The sequence below is a fragment of the Motacilla alba genome, chromosome 11 (assembly GCF_015832195.1).
Source record: "Motacilla alba alba isolate MOTALB_02 chromosome 11, Motacilla_alba_V1.0_pri, whole genome shotgun sequence".
Classification (NCBI taxonomy): domain Eukaryota; kingdom Metazoa; phylum Chordata; class Aves; order Passeriformes; family Motacillidae; genus Motacilla; species Motacilla alba.
In genome coordinates, this window is record NC_052026.1 from 857,020 (window position 1) to 880,721 (window position 23,702).

At 42.3% G+C, this 23,702-nt stretch overlaps 2 long non-coding RNA genes across 2 annotated transcripts in view; both read right to left on the minus strand.

The window, feature by feature from the left end:
* LOC119705795 overlaps positions 1–5,750 on the minus strand; it is a 28,060-nt gene extending 22,310 nt beyond the window's left edge. Inside the window, exon 1 of the long non-coding RNA XR_005258329.1 lies at positions 5,453–5,750. This is a non-coding gene — a long non-coding RNA (uncharacterized LOC119705795). The remainder of the gene's footprint in view (positions 1–5,452) is intronic.
* A 7,374-nt stretch (positions 5,751–13,124) lies between these two features.
* LOC119705792 lies at positions 13,125–21,604 on the minus strand. Its single transcript, XR_005258327.1, has 3 exons — positions 21,456–21,604; positions 17,073–17,201; positions 13,125–16,599 (listed from the first exon to the last, which is right to left on the minus strand). It is a non-coding gene; the product is annotated as an uncharacterized LOC119705792 (long non-coding RNA).
* Between the last annotated feature and the right edge of the window lie 2,098 nt (positions 21,605–23,702).

Here is a 23,702-nt window from a genome sequence, read left to right on the forward strand (position 1 = left end):
TGGCACACAGAGCTCCACAAAAACAGGAGGTTTATAAAATCACTCGTATTTGTTCACATTGTAACTCATTAGTTTACCCACCTCAATGTCATTAAACCAATCTAAGTTTATAAGTTTAAGGGTTTTTAAACTAATGCTAGTTTATAAGTTAAAGCTTAGAAGTATATAAGTTTGTAATATTTATAATCAATAGAAGTGTAAAAGGCATTTGAAGGGAGGTGTCAGAGGATGGACCAGGCTCTGCTCTCTGGTCCCCAGAAATGGGACAAAAGGCCACGGGCAGGGTCTGAGCCCAGGAGCTGCCCCTGCCCAGGAGGCAGAACTGCTGCCCTGGGCAGTGCCCAGCCCTGAGCAGATGGTGCAGAGAGGCTGTGCAGTCTCCTCCCTGGGGATATTGCAGAGCCACACGGACACACTGCTGTGCCCTGTGCTCTGGGATGGCCCTGCTGGAGCAGGGAGGTGGCACCAGAGCAGCCTCTGTGGGCCCCTCCAGCCTGATCCACTCTGGGTTTCTGTAGAATCAACCTTCACTTTTCTCTTACACATCATAAAGTAAGACTAGTCTCCTTTAATGCTGTTCCCTATTTCAGATGGAATTTGCTTCACAATATATAGACTAACATGGTTATATTTTGGTATTCCTGAAGTTGGAGTTGTGCTAACTTTCAGTCTTGATATTTTTCTTCTGCTTCACTAATTCCTACACATTTCTCATGAATTCTTAATTAATCCTTATCTTTCTCTTTTACTGATCATCTTTGATTTAATATGGTCCAAGTCTGGCATAGTCCAGGATCTGAGGAACTGCCTGCTGTGATATGACTATGGATGTCTTAGGCCTGACCTATACAAAATCTGCATCTCTTCTGGGACATTCCACATAAATTTGGTTGTCTACAGAACAACTTCAGACAAAGCAGTTTACATATAATTTTAATCCTATTTTAAATCCCATTGCATCTGTTTCATTTTTTTAGCAGTAGAAAGAAGTAGGGCTAAAGCTCTCCATGCTTTGCTTCTTGCTGTTGTCCTAGAAGGGACCATTACAGATCATGGAACCATGGAATATCCTGAGTTGGAAGGGATCCCCAAGGAACATGAATCCAGCTGTTGTCCCTGCTCAGACCCCCCAGCAATCCCCCCTGTCCATCCCTGGTGTCCAAACGCTCCTGGAGCTCCAGCAGCCTCGGGGCCGTGCCCATTCCCTGGGGAGCCTGGGCAGTGCCCAGCACCCTCTGGGGGAAGCAGAGCCTTTCCCTGCTCTGCAGCCTGACCCTAAAAGGTTTTGGGTGGAAACCGGCCCCGGGAAGAACTGGAGGGCTGGTGGTAGCTGTGGCTGGAACCTCAGTCCTGAGGGATATTTGTCAGGAAAAGGTTTTTTCCTCATACCCAAAAGATCATGGAGGTGGATTGCCACAAGAAATCTAAATGTGCTTTTATAAGGAGAGGGGGTGTTTAGGTTGGGTTTTAGCTGTGAAGCTGAAGAGGTTCACTAGCTCAGGAAAGGCGCAAGGCAATCTGAAGCTTTCTAAAGTTAAACCTCTCTTGTGTCTTGCTAATTCCTACACATTCCTCATCCCACCATTTAGCACAGAAAGTGGCTTCCTTCCAACATTGACTTTCCAGGTTTAGACAAACTTATTCATGTTTGGAGTGTTCATTTTCTACATTTTACATTAATACCCCTCATATTCTCTTTTTCTTTGGGAATAGAGCAGGAGAGAATCCTGCCCTGCCTTTCTTGGCTTGGGACCACAAAAGTGCTGTGAAAGCTGATCAGAGGATTGTTCGGTTGTTTCCAAATCACATCAACTAGCACACTTGGAGAAAACAGGTTAGAGATAAATGTAGCATTCTCAGGGAAATTAATATGTTCAGCCTCTCTAGAAAATGTATTACTTTGTTTGCTTTCATTTTAGATGAATATAAAAGGACCTTAAGACATTATACATATGCATATTTAGTGTGTGTGAAATTTATGTTTCTCCATTACATGGCATTCTGTTTCATATTTTAACCTCGAGAGTCTCTGCTATAAAGGTGGAGTTAATTTCCAATGCTGGTAATTTCACTGGGTTCGATTATCTATTGCATTATATCATAAAATTTTCTGTGATCTCAGCTACCTATTAAATAGGGACCTGGGTGAGTGAGAAAAAGTTCTCAGGTGGTATCATTATCAAGGTAGATTCCAGCTGTACTGATATAAAATAGAACATATTCTTTGTGGAAAATGTCAAACAAATAGCTGCAGGCTGGAAAGCATTTTCTTACTATTTCTGATGTTTATAAAGAAATATGACCAAATATTTGGAAAGCCACAGTTCTTTATGGCTTTTTCCCTGAGGTGACATGTTATAACACCAGGCCTACGTGGTGCTTCCTGCAGCAAATTACAGCCTGATATCTTAAATTATAGACCAAATTACACGTCAAGTGAAGCTCAAACAATACCATGTCTTTTTCTTTTAAAAATCCACTACCTGGAGCAGGAGAGCTTTACAGATTTAACCTCCTGGAAGATTTTAAAGACATTTAAAAATCATTAAACCTGTACATTACCACACTCCAAGCATTAAGAGTTGTTTACATCAGAATTTTAAATGTGCACCAGCATTTTTTTTTTTGAGGTGCAGGTGAAATTACTTAGTTATTTGTCTTTGTGCTTCCCTGCATGATTTCACTGCATCTGTAATTCCCGACAAGGATGAAGCACTGCAATCAGATCTCGATGACAGAGAATGAAATATATATATACAAGGGGAAAACTCAGGCGGGATGAGGGGGATCACATGGGGAGAGCAATGTCTTTTCCATCATTCTGGTATTTCAGGATATTTTGTTTCCCAATCCAACTGTTGAATGTTCCTCATAAGTATTTAACTTCTGCCTTTGCCCCAGGGTACTATTTTGCAGTCTAACTATACTTTCAAAAAGATGTGTTTCTCCCTGTGAGCTTTTTCCCTGTGAAACATTTCCTGGTACAGTAAAAAACCCTTTTGAAAGCTGTCTTCAGATAAGCTGATCAGAACACCTTCTTTCCTGTCCATTCTTGTAAAAACAATGCTCGACTACGAATTTCCTTAAGAATCTCTAAGCAATTACAGTAACAATTTAAGTAAAAAAGCACTTTTATAGAATGCTGACAGATATGAAAAATGCAATAGAAAGGTAATTTTGAAGTGTCTTATTTTTAAAAAAAACTTTCATTCCTAAATACATGTTTTGTTTAAATTTATATTTTTTTATATTCACAACATAAGTAAAAAATTCTTTCATAGCAGCACAAGAAAAAAAAGGAATTTTGACATAGAAAACTAAATTTAGGCAGTAAAAATGGCACATTTTTGTGAAACAGTTAAAAAACCCTAATCTTTTAAAGGTTATGATGGTATTGATATTTTGATATAGAATTTATAATGGAAGGATTTTCTTCACTGCTTGTGTTTACAGAAGACTGGTGCATATGTTGAGGTGGAGGAATAATTTTAAGAAAAAAAATCAAATCTTCCTACAAAATGCCAAATTTTTGCTTTGACCAATTTTTTGCTACAACAGTCTTTAAAAATTATATTATCGTTTATGAAGTGCTTTTAATTTCATTCAACATTTTCACTTTATGGGAAGGGTAATTTAGTGATCAAGTCTTTTGAGTGTGACCTTAATCCAGTTCTTGACTGAATAAGGGTCTGTAATTGGAAAAGTCTGCTAAACAGAACCCAGATTTTATAATCAACAACCCTATTTACTGAATCACTGATGAGTAGAAGTAATTCAAAGGGTGTCTGCACTATACATTGCTTTCTAGATATGGATATGCTATGGATATGGATATAGATATGCTTTCTGGATGTATAAAATACAAATATGAGGAAATACACTGCATTTTCATTTAGAGAACCAGTTCCCAGCTGTCAAAGCAATCTGGCCTTAAGAGAACTGAGTTTGTTCAGCTCTTGGGGAAGTCAGAGAGAGATGCAAATGGCAGTGCCCTCATTTGATGGTGAAGACACAAGCTCCAGGAACCTTCTGTGTGTTCAGTTTAGAATGTCAGCCCTAATCAGCGCTACTGTTGGCACAGCCCAGAACTGGCTTAGAGATCCTGGGGAATAGGAAGGGAAAAGTACGGCAGAGTGCGCTTGGGTGTGGTTTTGGCCTCTCCTCGTGGTAGTCTGTGGGTGCCACAGCAAATTGCCAGTTCAGCAGCCCTTTGGGCAGGAATAGACCCCACTTCCCTCTGGACTGGGGCTGTAATGCACCAAAAACTCCTGTGAATTCCCTGCAGGGTATTGTGTTTATCACTTAGCCTCTATGGCGGGCTGTTTTCAGTCCAGACTTACTATATTACCAGCTGCAGTCCGATAAACCCCTCTAAATGAACTAATTTGTCCTCTCTGTTTGAACTCTGTTTTACAAAATCTGTTCTTTCTAGTTCTCTTCCTGCACAATTTAATTATTGTTTCTACTGACACTCACTTTACTGTCTTACAAAAGTCTGTGCCTGTTACAGCAAAAACTCTGATATGCCCACAAACACAGACACACGCACATCTCTTCTTATCTCAAATTCACAAGAGTCAGGGCTTGAATTGCTGTGGGGGGGAATTCTTGGAATTCCTTTAATTTGTTTTATAACAGTTAAACACAAATTACCATACTGTAGTTCTTTTGTGTAAAATGCTACACTTGTTGCAAACAAAATCCTAAAATTTCTACAAACACAATCATATAATCCCAAGAATCAAATTACCACAATGCAGGGGAATAACCCCACAAACTCACCAGGAAAGGGGTTATCTCTCTCTCAAAGTGCCCACTTTTTTTCAACACAACACAGCACACAATACTTTATCATTTACTCACGTCAGCTTTCTCTGGTCCTCACACACTCTGAACACAATCAAAATAACAGCACACAGTAAAATTCCAGGGATCAAGTCTAAACTACTAGGGCAGAGGAACTTCCTGAGTTCGTCTAGTCACGGTTAAAATGTGCACAATCTACACAAATCACCACCTTTAAACACTATAAATGTCTTCAGCCAAATGCTTCTCTGTGGAGCACAGCCTGCCCCAGCCAGCGCCTCACGTCTTACTCGGCCACTTCAGTCGCAGGTGGAAACCCCCCCTGCACTGTGGGTATACACTCACTCGCTCGCTTTCTTTTATACACTACGCATTCACACGATTACAAACACACTAACGTTAACGACACAATGCATTAACCGTATAATGTCTGGACACCGCAAACCCACAAACGACACACGGGGTCACTCGACCCACCCGCAGGGTCGCTAGCAGTCGCTCTACCGAGCAGTGAACACCCGTTTCTAGTCCAGTCGCTCTGTTGAGCGCCCTGCCTGCAGGCACAGGCTGAGCACTCAGACGTCTCTGAGTGACTTATTCAGCAGTCCTACCTCTCTGCCCCACCAGGGCCCTTTGATATACACACCGTATCCTTCCGCACTCCAGGTCCTTCTCTGTCTCTGCAGGAGGCAAGCTGATATTAGTGGAGCTCCTCTGGGAAAATCCCGGGGCATGCCTCAGGAGGTCCGTCTCCCCTTCTACCCCTGCGAAGACAGAGACGGTCTCCTGCCTGGCTCGCCAAAGTGATTTGCAGAAATAAGCAAAGTCCACAACCTTTGTGAAAGTTGTAAAGCTGGTATGCTTATTACAGCGCTGGATGCATGTGTGGACCTCTCCCCTCAACAGACACGTGTACTTCTGGGAACTCTAGATCCTTCTTTATGTCTCTTTTAAATACATATGCATGCAATTTTACAGTAGGTTCATACATATTCATTCTACTGATTTTGGTGACACTTGCTGCTAATTCTTCTTTATTAGAAAGAACTCCTGGGTCAGGCTGCTCTGCTCTGTCTGCCCACTTTATCTCTTGTCCTTCGGCTGAAGCAGTCCCTCCGAGCATAGGCCCTCTGCGAGAACAGGCAGTCAGACTAAACAGCAAGCTGCAGACTTAACTCAAAAATCTACATTTCACTTAAATCTAAATGGATTTCTACTCTGGAAAATTTCTACTTTGTCTCACTACAGGGCAGGAGGAGGAATCCATGACTCTGCAGGAATCTCTTTGCTGCTAAATTGATTTTCTTGGCTTGCGTTAACATTTCCACAATAAAAAGTAGATCTGCAGGAAAAGGAAGCCATTTTTAGGGCTTTATTAAATTAGAAAATAGAAAAAAAAATAAAAATAGAAAAAATAGAAAAAATGGATAGAGAAGGGGGAAAAAGAACTTGAACGTGTGTGTCTTTCTGTGTGTGTATTTATTGAAACAACTTTCTTTGTGTCTCATTCTGGAGGTAATGTACAAATTTTTTCTATGGATATCATTTGTGAAAAAATATGTTCCAAATTAGATGGAAGATGTTCCCAATTATTCTGGGAAGGTGGTACAAGATCTGCTTGTTTCCAGAACAAAAGCATCTCTCTGTTTATGGCACAGGTCCCTCAGTGCTTCAGCCCAATAACACTCCAGTGAAGTAATGGGCTGTCTGTGCTAATGATGGAAAAACTCTGAGTGGAAAAAAAAAAGAAAAAACCCAATCCATGCAGGTCCCTAATGATTTCCAAAAAAAGATCCTGGAGCCAGGCACACAAAGTCAGAAGGGCATAAAATAAAATAATTTTATAGCAGTCTCTTGCAGGGAAGGTCAGCTGAAAGGGAGCCCCAGCCTCCTGCTCCCCAGGCTGGTGGGGCAGCTCTTGGACCTCACTGCCTCTGGAAGAGTTTCCCTCTGAACAGCTTTGGAAGTCAGAGCTCTGCACACAGGTATTAAAAGTCAGACTGAACAAGGGCACATGAAACAGGTTTGACTGTTGTGGTTTGTTTGGTTTTTAGTATCAGATGATAGAAACTAAAAATGTCAGGGAAAAGAATTTCTATGAACAAAAAATAGCAAGACATCAAGAAGAGAAGCAGTTGGACAAGCAAGATACAGTAGAAACAAATGAACACAGGCCTGGAAAATATCTGTCTGGGTCAGCCCAGTATCCAGTGCTCATGGGGACTTGAGATCAAAATGCCTAAAACAGAAACAGAATTTTCAGTTTATGATAAAGAAAACCACAGTCTGGAGCAATCAGACCGGAACATCTCGTTTGTAAGTTAAATTCAAGGCATAGCTCCAGAGCATTCCAGGAGAGCCTGTAGATTACTCTAACAAAATTTTAATAGCTCTTTTGACAATGCATGAGGGATTGGAGGAATAGGGTTGCAACCTTTTTTTAAATTCCTGTTTTGAGAGATTCTTAGCAAGCCAGGAATAGAGTCTGAGAAGATTTAATTCTTCTGGAGCACAGATGTTAAGGGTGATAAATAAAGGATGCTATCACCAAGCAGCAGGACACACAGAGTGTATGTCAATAAAATCTACCATGACATTCACCCAAATGGAGTTTGTGGGCATTAGAGAGACTTCTGGAATCATGGACAGTGCCAAACCTAAGGATTCACATCTGCTGAAGTGCATGTGGATGGTGGTGTTCAACTTCGGTGTTCAACAGATCAGTGAGAAGGTTGAAAGTGTTCATCAACACCTGACTAAAAATGTTTAGATGTCTAATATTAAATGTAATTCTGAGCCTGAAACACAAGCAAAAAGTTAAATGTAACAGCCTATACAACTGTATATCATAACTTGAAAGAGAAGGTAAGGATCTTCCTATACCTGAAAGGATTTTTTAACAGCTTTATGCTTATACTTGAGACTGTCTCTGAAAAATCTAAATTTTTAAGGGCTGAAGAGTTTGCCTGATTAGGTCTTTTCAGATGTCTCAAAATTAGATACAAAAAAATTCAAGCAGTCATGACTTTTATGTGTCCCTATAACCCATCTTGGGCAAACACTGATAATTTAATTTTAATGATTCCTATATTCAGTGATGCAGTCATTGCTTTCCTGGTATTGCCATGAGACAAAGATGTTTATTTTTCTGTTGACTTAATTAGGATTTATTTGAACTCCTGTCTCGAAAGATACGATTAAGAGATGTACACTGGGAGTCCTCAATGAGATTGTTCATAAAAATAAAGGCAGATGATTATTAGCCAAGTATTTTAAAAATCCAGAAGAGTGATTACATTTAACTTGGGGTAAAGGTGAGTAGGGCCTCTGTTTTTACATCAGCTGTGCCCTGCACTGAGGGAGCTTCCCTGATTATCCTTGAAAGCCCCTGTGTTTTCTAATGAATTGAAAAATAAATGGATTTGTGTGTTTTTCCAGTGTCTGAATTCAGTAGGGTCACATGTAGGATAAAATTAATGCTGATACCTATTTATCCCTATAATGCCTTTAAAGTACATGAGAAAAAGTAAAACTCCTCTCTATGTACTGATAGCATGCTTGGGGTAATATATTCACATTTTAACTTGGAGCCAGATCTGATGGTTTAAATGACTAAATGTTAAATCTGGTATTTACACTTGGACTGTGCAAAAGTCAAAGGGAACAATTTGTCAGCTCATTCATATTTTGCTTCTGAAGCCAGTTAACTAATCTGTCTAACAGAGAAAGAAGTAAGATAAATGGAGGCTATTCTGTTATGTAGAAAAGTGTACATGAAGATAAATTTTTCACATTTTGCTTCATTTCATCTGCAGTTATCAGGGGTCGTAATTGCTTCTGAGCACTCAAGGTGCTCTTCAGGTTGCTTCTGTAATCTGAAGGGTTCAAGCTCTTTTGGCAGACCACTGGCCAGCAGCCCTGGAATTTTTTGCATTTTTTTTTCTGTATGCTACTTTAGAAAAAAAAGTCTTTGTGCTTTTATTACAGGGAACTTGCCAGATTAACTGTGTAAGACAGCAGTTTTTGGTAGAAACAAACTTGCGTATAGGAAATTCTGAGCAAGCTGCACCTTGCTGCAATTGCTAGTAGAGTTCCCATTGGTGTATATTAAAAATATGCCATAATCTAAGCTCAAATACCTTGCAGTAATTTCTTTTTCTGCCATGGCTTCTCCTGATTTAGGGAATAATGGGGTCATCCCCTTTGCCTCATCAAAAGCCTGCAAGAGGTGCATCCACCATTTTCAGCTCAGGAGAGTCATCAGGTGTTTCTCACTGCAGCTCATGACCAAAATTATGATGTAAAAAGCCCTAAAAGCTATCGGCTAATGTGTGAAAAATCTTATTGCTTTGAAAAGGGAGTAAATAGTTCTGCGTGAAATACGATCTTCACTGTTTTTACATTGCTGCATCATTTACTGCATTGTTGCTACACCATATGCCATTGCCCAGGTGGGCAAGAAGGGCAGTGGCATATGGCATATGTCAAAAATATTGTGACCAGCGGGCACTGGTGAGGCCACACTTCAGGGCCTGTGTCCAGTTCTGGGCTCCTCGATCCAGAACAAGAGACCTTGAGGGACTAAAGCGTGTCCAGGGCAGGGAACAGAGCTGAGGAAGGGGCTGAAGCCCCAGGAGGAGCTGAGGGAGCTGGGAAGGGGCTCAGCCTGGAGCAAAGGAGGCTCAGGGGGCCCTTCTGGCTCTGCACAACTCCTGCCAGGAGGGCACAGCCGGGGGGTCGGGCTGTGCTGCCAGGAACAGGGACAGGAGCCCAGGGAACGGCCTCAGGCTGGGCCAGGGCAGGCTCAGGGTGGACACCAGGAGGAATTTCCCCATGGCCAGGGTGCTCAGGCCTTGGCAGGGGCTGCCCAGGGAGCTCTGCAGTGCCCATCCCTGGCGGTGTCCCAGGAAGGGCTGGAGGTGGCACTCAGGGCTCTGGGCTGGGGACAGGGTGGGCATTGGGCACAGCTGGGACTCCATGGGCTGGGAGGGCTTTTCCAAGATAAAAGATTCTGGGATTCTGTGATCATGTTGTGTTTCTTTATTGAGAACTCTATAAAGCATTAAGAAAAATGCCAGCATTTCTAAAAGAGTCTCTTCCTCTGTTAACACTGAATGATTTTGTTACTAAGTTAATTATGATGGCACAGTTAGCCACATATGTAGAATCCTCATCAGGGTTTGTAATCTGATTCTGTGCACTGTGATTTTTATGATGGATAAGCATCCAAATAGATAAGTAGACCCAGGATAGCTGCATTAAAATTGCTGTAAAAGGTACCCAAGTTTTCTCAGCTAGGTTTTTGCAGTAGTAGATGAGAGATTCTTAAATAGGCATGCTCCTTTTGGCTCCTCCTGTGCACTTTAAAAAGAATTTTAATATAAAAACCCCTCAGCTTTGTGCCAAAGGAATACAGGAGTGGGACTGGTTTTCTTTCTTTTATGGTTTGTCAGAAATTTCATGAAGTTTTATGGCATTACATTTCCAAGCACTCCAGCTGCTGCAGGAAATATATAGCTAAACAATAAGCTCAGAGAGGTAAATGCATGCATGATGTTCTTAAAATACTAATGCCAACTGGGCTTAGCTCAGAATTTCCAAAGCCACATAATTTTTTGAGTTTTAAGGCTCTGCAGCCCTTTTAAAAACCCTAGAAGTTTAAATAAATATATTCTGTTGGCAGCAGATTTCATATTATTAGGCAAAAATGGATGGGTCATCAAATACTTTTATAGTCACACAGTGAATTTAATTAATCATTTATTATAAACATGACATTTTTTTCTTAACTAGCAAATTTAATTCAATTACCAGGAGTTTCATTTCTTCTTCTATACAGTAAATCTGAATAATTTTCAAGCTTGGGGTTTTTTTTCCCTCAAGAAATCCAACCTGGATTCTGCCATCCTGTCCTTTCTATTCCTGTAATTGCAATATTCAGTCAAGTTAGAAAAGTATTATTCTGGAAAATTTGACAGGATAAGAAATAAAGGTTTCCTAGAAAATATTTTGTGATTTGAATTTCTTGCTTCTGGACATTCCTGTTTTCCCCTCAGTTTATCTCCTCTGATGTCTAATGGAAGCTAATAATTGACAGAATGTTCCTGGATTCATTTCCTTCCAACTTTTTTCCAAAATTTTGCCCCAACCCATTTTACTTGTTCCTACTAAAAGGGAAAAAGGTATCTTTTCCTCTCTGTAGCTGATTTTGTTGCTCCTTTCTCTTGCCTTAATGGCAAACAGGAGTCAATGCTGTTCTAACATTAATTCTGAAATTAATATGCACTTCTGCTGAAGATTTGAGGTTAAAAACAATGCATATGCAACAGCAATCAGAAGAATCTTCATAACTGATTTGACCCTATGAATTATATCAAACTGATCTTCTGTCTTGTGCATATTAATATTCAGAGAGAATATATGGCATGCTTTGAAAAGTTTGCTTTTTGGACTGGCATCTTAGTCTGTCAAAAATCATCCCAAAGCTCCTGATGGACTCATGTTCCTTTGGGATGCAGCTATTGCTGCACCCCAAATTATACCAGCAGGTCTAGCTGTCATTTATTGCCCAGGTTTGATAAACAAAATAGTGTGTGAATGCAGAGGAACTGTGCTGCCTTTTCAGTCTCACATTGCTCTGTCCTTGCAGAACACTATTTCATTAATTTCAGTTTCTAAGTGTATATCACTTCTAGGAAAATGGGGGGAAAAGAAATTTAAATAGAGGAATTTGCACTTGAAGTTGAGAAAGCAGGCAAACAGGGTCTGCTTTCCATTTCCCAAGGAATATGGTCTTTTTCAAATAAGTTACATTTTTTCTTTTGTGTCCTTTCACCTACCCCAAGTGGCTTGCAGTATTTATCAACTTTAATCAACATGAGTGACAGGAAACCTGATAATAGAGAATAGCTGTCTCCACTGGTGGGGCAAAATCTTTTGAAATGTCAGTAGTGAATACACTGTATTTACATTTCTTTGGGACTCCTGCTTTTAGAAGATCTTTATCTTTTACACTGTAGGGATGAAAGTAAAGGTTTTTTAACTCTGCATCAGAAATTGTATCTGATGACAGTGTGACAAAATATTCCTTCTTTCAGAAGGGCAGGATGCCTGCTTCTCATCTCTGGGGCAGTTCCAGTGGTGTAGCAGGTTCAGAGCCATTGTTTCTCCTCTAACATTGAAAGCTCTCCATCATCCAATTAATAAGAGTCCTGGAGCTTTCTTTGTAAAACCGTTTTTTGTTTGTTTGTTTGTTTGTTTTGGTTTTTTTTTGTTTTTTTGGTTTGGCCAGCATATTAATTCTTTGCAGAAATTTATGCCATGTAAAATATAAACGATTAAAATTAGTGGTCACTTCCTCCTGGGCTATCATGGGACACAGTGCTCTAGCCACTCAAAGGCTGAGCCTGGATAAAGCCTCTGGAAAAGGCTGAGTCTTCTGTCCTGGATCAGGGGGCCTTGGTCAGATGTCCTCAAGAGCAAAAACCTCTTACAGCTATACTGATCCCAGGTTTCAGTCTGTGAAGCCTGAAAGTGTGGAGAACTTCAGCTGAGTGTTGTCTGTATGGACCAGTGAATTCCTTGGGACTGCCAGAGGTTTCTCCCCTTTCTGTCCTGTTGTGAGTGTGGGACTGCTAAACTGGGGCTGTGAGGGCTTAAAGAATGCCCTTACATGGCTCAAAACCCTGTCTCTCTCTCCCCCTTCCCTTCTCTGCCTTAAATGTACTGTTAAATAAAATCTGTACTATTGACTTTGGCATAAGGTCTCATTTGCACCTTTGGGCAGAGACATCTTCTTCTAATCAGATCCTAACAGGGGCTTGTGTTAATTGTGGCAATCACAGTCTCTTCTGGACATCCCCACTTCCTGGGCATCACTCTGGGGCAGAGCTTCTGTTGCTGTGCCTCTGGGTGCACATGGGTTTAGGCTGGACATCACCTGATTTTAGGCTGGACATCACCTGATTTTAGGTTGGACATCACCTGATTTTAGGCTTGAGATCACCTGGTGCCACTGCTTGGATTGGGAAAGCTGAACTCTGAACTGCAAGACTTGTCTTCATCCTAGGAAAGATTTGAGGAGAGCAGCCAGTGAATTGTCAAATTAAGACAGCTCTGTTTTCTGGTATTTTCTACCTTTGCACTTCTTTTGTGTTCTCCTCTGTGTTTTCTTAGCATTAATCCTCCTTTCCGATATGAAGAAGTTTTAGATTCTCAGCTGTAACTGTGCAGTCCTCAAAAGGCTTTGGAAAAAAGAAAAGTCTGCATAAAAAAACGTGGAACCAAGAGGGAGAGCTGGAAGTGGCTTGTTTCTCAGTGAGAGAGGTTTGCTGGTCCTTGTAGGTCCCTTTTGATTGCTCCATTATCCTACAGAGCTACTGACATCCTCATGGAAACAATTCTGCTACATTTTCAAAAACTATTTTCAATTCAACCTCAAAATACAGTCAGTTTTCCTTTTGACTATAATTGTTAAGGGTATTGGTAAAGGAAATAATTTAAGTTTATTTTGGAAAAAAATCTGTTAAAATATTTCAGAAAAAAAGAAAAATTATATTTTCATGTTAATAATACCTTTAGAAATATGAGAAATTACAACACTGTTTCTCTTCTCTGAAAGAAGGTTAATTTCCCTAGCTTTTCTCTGAGTTTCTAACATTGTGATTTTTTATTAATGAAGAAAAATTCCATTCAATTTGGCAGGGGAATAATCAAGATGTAGAGATCCCTCCAAGGCAAGCCCATTTAAGTGAACATGGAACAACAATAAACACCTAAAATTCCCCAATAATGGTGATTTTCCTCCCTTTTCCTCTGTGCCACCGCTCAGATTCAGAAGGATGTGTGGTGTCCAGGAGCCAGGTTCCCAAGGCTGACACATTCCCAGTCCATCAGGGTGCAGGAGACAGGAAGCATTTCTGGGTGCTGCTGGGGACATCCCATGGGCAGGGTGGGGAGGCTGGGGATGGCTGTGGGGTCCTGAGGGGCTGCAGGAATGAATCCTGAGCTGTCCCAGTCAATGACAGCTCCCAGGAGGGCTCAAACTGGAGGGGAAACCAAAGTGAGGGGAATGCTTTCACTCAAAGTGTCCTCTGGGTTTGTTGGGACAAAGGACTCTCTGCCTTTTAAGTATCACAAATCCATCTCTCTCTTCCTTATACGCCAGAATTCCTCGACTTTTTTTAAGATAAACTGCATCCAGGAGCCCCCCCCTAGCACTTGTGAGACAAAACTTGAGTGTCCAGGATCTGTTCTGCCTCCAAATTGCACAGGGGAGACACTGGGCCCTTGAACAGGAATGAGAGCTGGTTTGTCAGGGAAAGGACAGGAATATGAGTGTGCAGCAGGGCAGAGGAAGGGCTGTGACCCTCTAAGTGCTCTGCATGGAGCAGTTCGGAGTCTCTAGCAGAGGGGAATCACTGCCCTGGTAGTATGAACCAGCAACCAGAAGATTTGGTACCTCCAGAGCTGTTGCACAGACTCAGCTCCATTCCATTTAATCTTCATCAGTGCTTGTGTTTTCCACTGCATCTCCCAACACATTCAAATAAAAACCCCTCAGTGCGTAAGCAGCTAATTCTGAAGCCTGCTGAAAGCATTTTGAACTGGAGCATCCAGCTGTGCTGGGATTGTTGTATTTCCACACGTGCCACTCACACCTCCGAGAGCTCCCACCACCAAAATGGACCAGCAATCCAAAATACCCTCCTGGGTGACCTTCACACAGGAAAAGGCAGAAGGAGAGTTCTGCTGTAATTAAAAATCTTTGGAACAAGGCAGCAGGCTCTTGCTAATACCGCCATGAATGTGCAGCCAGTGATGCTGCTGAAGCGCATTTTGCTGACAGCCCAGGGATTAGACACACGTAAACGCAGTAAATGGAGAGTGCTGCCAACTGCTACTGTGAATTATCTGACTGGAGCTGCCTGTACATTTTCATTGAGCAGTCAGAGCTGCTCATGTTTGCAGCCCTGATTTATTTCTTGTTTCTTGTTTTAGTCCTGCACCCTGAATAGGGCCACCCAGAGTGAGATTTTGTGGCATAGCTATAATTTGTGGCATAGCTTTTTAAATTGGAACAGAGAGTGGGATATCTGGAGTTATTTGCAAGTAATGGACCTGCTGAGCACCATGGTAGGACTTAAAGGGAGCAGCCACTCCCTTCCTCCTTCACAGGAATTTGGGGCTGTTCCAGCTATCAGTCCATGGAGGAAAGAGTGATGACTTCCCAGGCACTGGTGTGGACAGCATCCTCCTGTCAGTGATGGTGAGGGACACTGAAAGGACACAGAACTGACGGAGCAAATCCAGGTGGGGCCTCAGAGATGCTGAGGGGACTGGAGCACCTTCCCTGGGAGCCAGGCTGGGAGAGCTGGGGCTGCTCAGCCTGGACAGGAGGAGGTTGTGTGGAGAGCTCAGAGCTTCTTCCAGGGTCTGAGGGGCTGCAGGGAACCCAGAGAGGGACAATTCCTCAGGAACTGCAGGGACAGGACACAGGGAATGGCTTCAAACTAAATTCAGGTCAGGTACCAGGATGGTATTGTTCCCTGGCAGGGTGGGCAGGCCCTGGCACAGGGTGCCCAGAGCAGCTGGGGCTGCCCCTGGATCTCTGGCAGTGCCCAGGGCCAGGCTGGACACTGGGGCTGGGAGCAGCCTGGGACAGTGGGAGGGGTCCCTGCCATGGCAGGGGTGGCACTGGATGTGCTTTAAGGTCCTTCCCAACCCAAACCAATCTTTGATTCCATGACATAGCTGGGCTGGCTGTGTGTCACCCAAGTGTCATCGCACTGTTACCCTCCAGGAATAACAAATTGGGGGCCACTCATCTTCCTTTAAGAACAAACTTTGGTAGCAAAAAATATTTCTACTTAGAGAAATCCTTCTGTCTTGCTTGTCTGACTTGCAGGCACCCAAGAAAGCTCAGAAATAAGCCAGTATTGACTGATTGGAAGTTTCTGTTCCAAAAAGATGTGTGGCCCATACATGATTCACTCCCAAAAACAGCCTTGATGTTTCACATTATGAGCTGCACAAGGTTCTCTCACAAGGAATCTGACCCAAGAAAACGAAGAAAAAGTGATGTTAACTGGTGCTTGGGGCTCTCTATACACTCAGCACTGAATGGAAGAAATAAGGCTTCAGAACTGCCTTTTCAATCTGCAGCCCTGGTACTCATGTGGGTATTTGCTCTCACAGAAAAACTTCTTGCATTCAGTGCTAATATTAGAAGGCTGAACTAGAACATTGTATAGAAAAAAATACATTCTGGACTTAAAGTAAAGTATATGTTAGTTAAGGACAAGTATTTTGATGTATTTTGAGAGTTACCGTGTAAATATATTTACATAATATAGTTTGGATATTTGGAAGTACTGGAGAGTTTCTCAAAGTGTGTTCTGAAATGTCACAGCCCGTCAAGTGACAGCACCTTTCCACTGGCTTCCTACCTATCACCTGGGGCAGAATGTTTTATTTAAGCAGGAGCAGGCCAGGGGATATTGATGATGGGAAAATGAGAATATATGGAGCCATCAGGAGTTGGAACAATGAGAACAAATGCATTCCAAGGCTGGAGACCACAGAGACTGTGATTCTGTGTTACACATTACCCACGTCTGCAGAGCCCTGCGAATGCTCAGTGAAAAATAATCAACAGAACTGTGAATTCTTTCCTTGGAGAGTGACAAGGGAGGTGAAGTGATTTGCCCAGACCAAAATGATCCCATGATGGAGCTGGCTTAGAGACTTCTGGCTTTTGTCTTTCTTCTGGAGAATGTGGCAATGCATATTCAGCTGATGGGAAAGAGAGAAATGTGGTGCATATTTAAAAGTAGATTTTAGAAGGGTTTGATCTACTTATAAGGGAAACATTCCTTTACAGAAAGGCACATGAATTTCCAGAGAATTATTTTTGTTTGAAGGAACAAATATTGCAAATTTAAAAGCAGCTCAGGAAGGAGTTAAAAGGAATGTCAGTAAGTGCAGCATTAGGGCCATTTTTGTTTATTTTATAAATTACTGACCGAAATTTGCCAGTGACATAGAAATGGGAAAGGATGATAAAGTAAATACAGAGGAACAGAGCAAATAAATTCAATATGATCGGGATAGATTCAGCTTAGAGGCTGGATAAGTAGCTTATTCAGCTCAGTTGTACAGAAGTGTGAAGTAATATGATTAAGAACTAAAAATAATCAAAGAGGATAGAGCCAAAAAAGAAAATACAACAAGTAGCACAGTCCCAGAAGAGTAGACTGAGTACTCACCCCTATTTGTAGGGGAGAAGATGCAAGTTGCTGTGGGCAGAGCAGAGGGGACTTTGCCCTTGACTCGTTTTGACTGACAAATTTTACAAATCATTCCTTAACCAGATTTGTGGTAATTTTCCATTTTGCCTTAGGGAATTTAAAACGAAAAAGAAAAGAAAGGCTTATTAAACCTGAGACTTGAGGAAACAATGCTTACCCATTTATCTTTTTAAATACAAACTTTATTTTGCCCCCATATTATTAGAAAATTGAACACATTCAAGTGGATTCTATAAAGAACAACACAAGCCTTAGATATCTTTTCTCACAAATGATCTTCTACCAAATAATTAAAGACACCATTAGCAGCCACCTTCTGTTCAAAACTGGGCTACTACTTTTTCTTTAAGAGGTACTTTTATTGTGTTGGAGGAATTATACTGGATATTCTCTGTCTAAAATAGCAAAACAACTCTATAATTGCATTCATTCAGATAATGATAACAAGATTTAAAACACAGTTGCAACACAGGAAAACTTAGTGTGAAAAGACTATCCTGTGTCTTCAGCTGTCAACTAAAAGTATATTGAATTTTGCAGAGCAAATTCAAATCAAAGTATGAGATTAAAAGTGATAAAGCAGCAACAGTGAGATCAGAACCTCTCCAAAAATTAGATTAAATCCTCCTCAGGACCATAAAAACCTCATTATCTTGACATGACTAGATCAATCATTGCAAGACAATTATCTTGAGTTAAAGCTGCTTTGATCCAGGAATTTAAGACTCTCATTTTTCCTTCTGCCTTGGTACTAAAATAGGCAGTGCATGGTCCAGGCCTTGCTGAGCAGGAACTGAGACAGACACATCAACACTGTCCCGGTGACAAGTAAGCCATAAATTCTCTCTGTAAACATCAATAAAGGCCCCCTTTGAGCAACAAAAGCTTCCTTTAGATTGACCTGTGAAACAGAACAGCACTAACTCTTGTCATTATATGGTTTATTGGTTGTGCTATGAACTCACTTAACGTTGCTTTTGTCACTTCCAAAGTTGCTCCTGCAGCCCAAATACCAGGTTGCATTGCCCCTGTGGCTGCTGTGGAGAGCTCCATGCCTTACTCTGGAGGTTTGGGATCATTCCATATTTCCAGAGATGGCTGGTGCTATCACAGAGAGATGTACAGCTGAGAATGAGGCAAGAATGGTCCCAAAATACTCAGAACCTGAGCCAAAGAGAGGGAATCCTGGCCTTTTCAGCCTCACTAATGGCAGCATCAGCAGGAATATGATCAGTATTCCAAGGGAAACATGCACTGCTGACTGAGTAGTTTTTTCAACGTTCTCTAAACCTTGTAATTACCATTTTTAATTGGGAATTTCATGTGCCTTTGTTGCTTCTGCTGGAATATTTGAAGGTATTTTGTCCACATTTCATTACTGTGCATCAGCCTTGTGAGCATTCTTGCTCCTTTGGAGTACCACTGACCTAGGCGTGGATCGCGAACCTGCTCCCTGCCTACGCATTTATTTCTAGGGCAAATCAGTGTAGTTCTGTGACAAAGAGTGTGGAAAACATGGGCTTTTATTTCAGATCACAAAAGGCCCTTGGTGAAATCTGAAACAGCAAGTGCTTTAAATTCTTTCCAAATAAAAAAAAAGTAATTTGTATTTTGCATCCTCTGAAAGGTGCATTAAATCCAGATCTACCTTTTAAAAATCCTTAGCTTGTCAGTTTTAGAAACAATTTCCTATTGAATGTACTTCCAGCAGGAAGCAGCTCCTAAAGATGATGGCATGGGATGGAATCAGTGCAACAAGGGATTATAAACATTTCTTCCAACGCAGAAGCTGACAGTGGCTCTGTAGGCTGGGAGAGCTGGGCTTGTTCACCTGCACAGGAGAAGCTCTGGGGTGAGCTCAGGGTGGCCCTGCAGGGCCTGAAGGAGCTGAAGGAAAGATGGAGAGAGAGAATTGCCAAGGGCTGGAGCTACAGGACACAGGGAATGGCTCCCAGTACCAGAGGGCAGGGCTGGATGGGATCTTGGGAATGAGGAATTGTTCCCTGGCAGGGTGGGCAGGCCCTGGCACAGGGTGCCCAGAGCAGCTGGGGCTGCCCCTGGATCCCTGGCAGTGCCCAAGGCCAGGTTGGACACTGGGGCTGGGAGCAGCCTGGGACAGTGGAAGGTGTCCCTGCCATGGCAGGGGTGGCACTGGATGTGCTTCAAGGTCGCTCCACAGCCATTCCATGATTCTCTGACATAAATGGTTTCATGGACCCATGAAGGACAGCTGGGATCAGGCAGCCTTACACAAATAGTAAGTTTAACATTTCATTCTGGTTTAATTCCCACACAGTTTTTCAAATTTTATTAACCCAGACAACTTGTAATAATTATGATAAACAGACATTGTCATCAAAAATCAGCAGAAACTTGATAAGATTAAGTACAATGCAATACATCTTCCTTGCTCACAGAGCCTGGATAATAAATTACTTTGAGGCTCCAGAATGAGGCATTGTATAATTGAGCAAAACATCAATTTTTAAGGATGCTTATTTAAATGAAAACCATATTTTTTGAGAATGGTAAATTTGATTAAAATCCCTCTTTAAGTGCAAATCACAAACAACAATACCTAATACTCACAGACCATAACCATCCTATTAATAATACAATTTATTGTTCAGATATAATTGTAAGATCTTAATGATGTGGCACCTGTAATCTACTTTAAAAATTAGAAACTATGAACTCCAGTGTTCCAACGTGGCTCAAACACACACCACGGCTCAGTGATTTGCATTTGGTTACTGCAATACTTTGCACCAGATTAAATGATCAGCCCTTGGCTGTTTGTCACACATAATTTTCCCAATCTTTAACAGTGTGCTCCATAAATTATACTGTTTTGGCTATGGTGTGGATGTTAAAATCAGATCCAGACATGACTGAATAGGAATTTAGCCATCTCAGTCCTGGATACTTTTAAAATTGGTTCAATCTTCACATGCTGGCAATACTCGGTTACTTAATTTTTTAAAAAACTTTCTGGATAGGTGCAGTTGTGGTTTTGCATAGCAACAGCATTTCAGATTTGAGATGTCTGGATAGGCTATCTCATGATGTAAATAAAACTGAATTAAACCCCCTGGTTGTTCCAACTTTATTTTCACTAAGGGGCTGATTCAAATGGGAATTCTTGGGAAGGAGGTGCCATAGTCCTGTGAAACAGCTCTTCCCTGGCAGCAGGAACAGCTGCCACTTTCTTTAAGGGTGTGAGTGGGGCTGTGCCTCCTCTCACACCTTCACACCTTTCTCAGCACTGTCAGGCGATTAGTGCTCAACGCTAATTTAGGCTGTTTTTCAGAAGCTTATTTGCTTTTGTTGGAGCACATGGGAGCTTCCGTCTCCTAGAGAAGGAGGCTGAATCCATCCTGGGTGCTCCAGTGCTCCTCAGGCATCTACATCCATAGCAAAGGACAGCAGTGCCTTGTATTCATAAGTGACATGAATATTGCTGTGCACAGGGTTGCCTGTTTTCTAAAGACCATGACAGACTTTGGGAAGGCAAAATTTCACTCAAAGCACATCTAAAATTTGTGCACCATTCTTTTTGAATTTTACTTTTCAGACAGTCTCAAAATTACACAGAAGAAGAGCAACTTCTCAAAGAGAAAGAGTGAAAGCTCTTTACTTTCAGTTGCAGTTTTGCAGTCAGCATCTGTGAACTGTTTTCTTTCATCACTGTATCAAACTCCAATAAAGTTTCTGCTTGGAGCAGAAGCAGGACTTTCCACCAAAATCCCTTTATGCTGTAAAAGAAGACTGGAAAATGAGACATCTGATCTTTGAAACAGCCTTAAACTTTGGTGAGACATGAGCATTGTAAGTGGGATATTTATGACTTTAATAACATCCATTAGTGCAATGTTAATAGCCATTTTTAGCAGCAATAAACTACTTATTAGTAACTCCATGACTGTGCAGTTGAATTGTGAAAAAATGAGCACTGACTTAGCCATGTTAATGCCCTCAGGCATTAATATTAGATTCCTACACATGTAATCCAGGTTTGGGAGCTGAGGTATTTTCACTCTACACTCAGTCTTCTCTGAAAGTCTTGCAAACAGTGTCTGGTATTTATTACAGCCCTGGCAGCACAAAACAGGGCTCTGTGTTTTAAGTGAGTCCGTGGTGCTGGAGCCTGTTTCACTGGGAGTCAGATCTGGGAATAGAGCTGAGTGGACCCTGCTGTGATGCATGCCAGGCTGGGAGCAGCCAGTCCCCTCTGCCCAGAGCTGTCCCCACTGCTCAGAGTTTTCCCCTCTGCCCAGGGCTGATCCCTTTGCTCAGGGGTGTCCCCTCTGCCCAGAGCTGACCCCATGGCCCTGGACTTACCCCTCTGCTGCAAGGTGGCCACAGGAGAGTTCACCCTGCACGGAGTCCAGCCTGATCAAGAAAAGGAACTCAGCTGCTGGCTGTTGCAGGGACAGCAGAGTGACAAGGCCAGCAGGGAGGTGCCTGACAAAGTCTGTTTTGCAGGACTGGTCACCTCTTCCAGGTAACTGGACACTGTGGGATTGAAGTGTAATATTTTAGCAATAATTAGTGACTATTTAGCTGTATGGTTAAATGATTGTAGATTGATCCACTTGAGCAAGAACAAGCTTCTCCTGTCTTCTAGAAGCACAGCCTTTGAGTTGCATCCGCCTCTTCCTCACTGTGCTCTCCCCTTGCCATGTGCCCTGTCTTACTTTGTGCAGCATTGACAGTAATGAACATCATCTATTAGCTAACCCAAGGGAAGTTAACATGAGCCCAAACTGGGCATGGAACACTGCTAAGGAACAAGAGGCTGGATTTTGAAACACTGGTCATTAAGCCGTCTGCTTCAGATTCTGCTTCCACAGCCCATATATTTCCTACATTAAAACTGATTGCTGCCAGGGAACATCAGCTAGTGTAGTATTGTGCATTTATATGTTGTAATACTTTGTAATCACATGATTTTATATTCCCTTATAGTTCCCAAACAGTTTACCCCAGAGTGTGCCCCTTCCCTTTTGCCTGTCTAGGCATTTCTTTTTGCTGAGATCATCCCCAAACCCCCCTCCCTGGTTTCCTTGTCCATCTCTTGGTATCCCGTCCCCTATAGCCAGAACTTTTGGACAAAAGTCATCAAGTGATTTGTCAGGGGCCAGGGGTCAGCCCCTCAACTACTGTCCTATACAACTACTGTCCTATACTTTATCTCAAGCGTCCATTCGCCATGGCCTCATGCCTGGGGGATCTTTATTGGTCAAGCAATGTATATACTTTCCATTTCCTCCCATCCTTAAAACTGACCTCCACATTCCTTTGGGCGCTGTGAGCTAGAGGCCCCCACCTGAGGCAACAGGGGTCCCTCTGGGGGCCCTGAATAAACCTTGGTTTGGCCTCCAGTTGAGAGTCAGCCTTTGCATCTACCACTGTCTCCAGAAGTCTCTCTGCTGTGAAGGCAAATAGCCTGACAGCCACCAGCACCCCCGGGCACGAGTGTCCCCCTGCTGTCAGTCTGCTTTGGGGGCTGCCCCCCCGCTGTGTGCCAGCCGGGGTTTGCTGAGAAGGCTCCCAGATAGAGACGGAGACAAGCCAGCTTAGTTATTAATAGGTAAAAAAATTCTGTCTGCATCATGATGTTGCTTCATCCCCAGTAATCTTGAGCTTGGGATTCATGTCCCTGAAAATGCTTGGAATGCCTGCTGACTCCTGTCCTGGAGAAACATGAATCAGAGACTGTTATCCCTGTCCCATAGCAGCATTCCTTGGAAGCCTGCCAAGGCCATCTACTTGTCTGGGCTGTTCTAAGTGTGAAATCTCTGTGTCTGCATGTGCACATGCCAAATCCAGTATTTTGTGTGGTTTTCAATGCTTTTTTCCTGGTGTGTGTTCACCCTGACAGACAGACAGCTGTGGGCACTTGAGACTCAGGCTGCAGAGCAGGGAAAGGCTCTGCTTCCCCCAGAGGGTGCTGGGCACTGCCCAGGCTCCCCAGGGAATGGGCACGGCCCCGAGGCTGCCGGGGCTCCAGGAGCCTTTGGACACCAGGGATGGACAGGGGGGATTGCTGGGGGGTCTGGGCAGGGCCAGGGGCTGGATCCATGATCCTAGGGGGTCCCTTACAACTCAGCATCCTCAATGATTCTCTGATCTTTGATTTGAAAATGCTACAAAAAGTCATTTTTCTGTAAGTGTTTGCTGAATCAATTAATCATTTTGTTTTACAGTAGCACCCAAAATGTGTTTGGTGGGAACATCCAACAATAAATCCTGATATTGTCAGTTTAGATGTGAAAGGAGAGGAGCAGAATAAAATGCCATCTACATTTCAGTATTTTTATATTACTTGTATTGGAGAGAAACTTATAGGAACACAATGAACCAATTTCATGGAGCTGACTCCATGTACCAAAAAATTATGCAAAGATAAAATAAATGAGAGGAACTGAAGCTGAAGGCAGGTCTGACTTTGAAATGAGAAGAGGCAGAAAACTTAAGTAGTAAAGTGCAAATTTATGAAGATTTTTGAGCAAATAACTGTAATTTTGACTTGGGTAAGGCAGAAAGGAGATGTCCAACATCTCAGGTGACCTGGGTCAGAAAATG